The sequence below is a fragment of the Anas platyrhynchos genome, chromosome 3 (genome assembly GCF_047663525.1).
Source record: "Anas platyrhynchos isolate ZD024472 breed Pekin duck chromosome 3, IASCAAS_PekinDuck_T2T, whole genome shotgun sequence".
In the NCBI taxonomy this organism is placed as follows: Eukaryota; Metazoa; Chordata; class Aves; order Anseriformes; family Anatidae; genus Anas; species Anas platyrhynchos.
Genome location: NC_092589.1, coordinates 35,515,731 through 35,517,676, shown reverse-complemented (window position 1 = coordinate 35,517,676; position 1,946 = coordinate 35,515,731).

The following is a 1,946-nucleotide window of genomic DNA, read 5'->3' as shown; positions in this document are numbered from 1 at the left end:
CCCGGCGGCGCACGGCAGTGACGCGGGGCCCGGCGGAAGCCGCCCCCCTCAGCAACGGCCCCTCCCTCGCCATGGTGCTGAGGGGAACGGGCCCTGTGTGTGTCCTTACCCTGCGTGTATACACCTGCACACAAAGCGTACACGTACACGCACTGAGTATTTTGTGGATAAGGGTGGCAGCGAGCGTTCAGCCAGTTTTCTGGCGTTTTTCTAAGGAAAAGTTTCCCCGGTGCTTGCCCCACCATCCGCTCCCCCTCCTCAGGCATGACTGACTCCTGCTCCAGGCGATGAACGCACTTCAGGAGTCATGAGCCCAAGCTGCCTCTCCAGAAAATATTCACCCCTAGGAAGCCCGTAGCTGCCCCCCTCCAGGCACTTTGTCCTTCAGTAACCACGCCCCAGTCGCCAGAGCACATTTTGTACAATAAAAGCAGAACGCACAGCTACAGAGTCCTTGTCCTGATGGCTTCAGGCACTGCTGAGTTGTCTGGTGCTTCTCACAGAACTTGAAATCCCAGGGCTTAATCTTAAAACTGAGCCAACAGGAGAGCACCAACAAACGGGAATACTGCACGCTACTAGGAAAGTGTAATTCATGGTTATCCAGCTGCTTTCAGTCGTGTGCCTGAATATGTGAAGTTCCTGGAAAAGGGACTAGGAGGGAAGAAGGAGGAGCAGCAAGGAAAATACTATCTTTAGTAATAAATAAATAAATAAATAAATAAATAAATAAATAAAAATGGGGGTGTGGTGTGTGAAAGGCCAGACTATTATAATCAGTTATTATATGCTCTCCAAAGTTAAATGACACTACCTGCTAAGACTCGCCAAGCACTAGGAAGGTGGATTAGGTGCACAAGAGTAAAGTGTTTGCCAATTTGATCTTGGAATCCACAGAAATGTAGCAGGAGTTGAGCAACACAGCATGTCTCCGGTGACAGCCCCATCACTTCACACACTACAGTTCCTTGCTAGTTATTCCTGCTGCTGTAGGCAGTGTTTTTAATCACCCTGCAAGGTAGCTCTCCCAAAAGACAGCAGCAAGTCTTGAATATGCATCAAAGATGCCGTGGATTAACTGTGACCAACCCTGCAACTGTTATGAGTTGTAACCTAAATCCTGGATGTGATACCCCAAGTGCTCGATGCTATACCAAGACAGGTAACAGTGCAAGGCATGACACCTGCAAGTGGACATTGAAATAGGGGAATGACTGCGATGCTACTGGCCCAGTGTTCAGGACTATTATTCATGTATGCAAAGAAGAGTCCTTCAGAGCAGGTTCATGACTTCAGGGGCACATTTCCTTTATAAAGGGAACAAACAAAGAATGTAAGCATCTGTATTCTTATCTAGGCAAACAACAGTAAAACAAAAGGTTCTTAAATTGTTGGAACAGATGAAACGTTGGTATGTCACTGATAAGACAATTCACAGTAGTTCAAGTTTTATTCTTCTCCAAATCTGAAAGACAGTTTTATTTGTTGTTGATTGATTTTGTAAAAGGAAAAGAAATGGTGATAGGCAAATATTGTCTACTAGAAGTTCATGACAACTCCCACCAACATACAGGGCAGTACCATTGTGCCCTCCTTCAACAGTAATTTCCAACCAATTACTCTAACACTCAATATGGATTTAAGAACTCACCTCACGAACAAGATCCATATACACTCACCATCTTCAAAGTACTCTAAGAAGCAGGGTTGAGGTTGCAGCAATAGCACCACTACAAAAAACTTCAGAGTTCCTCCGTTGTAAGCCCCCACCCTTCCCTGGATGTTGTGTCCACCCTTAAACTATGTTTAGAGTCTGCAGAGTCTTTAAGTCCATGCAGCAAATACTAGGGAAGGTCTCACAGAGCCAACAGGAGAGCATCGCTTACTCAGTGGGAGAAAGAGAAGAGACCAGTCCAGGCAGAAAAATTAGGCACTGGGATGGGGAG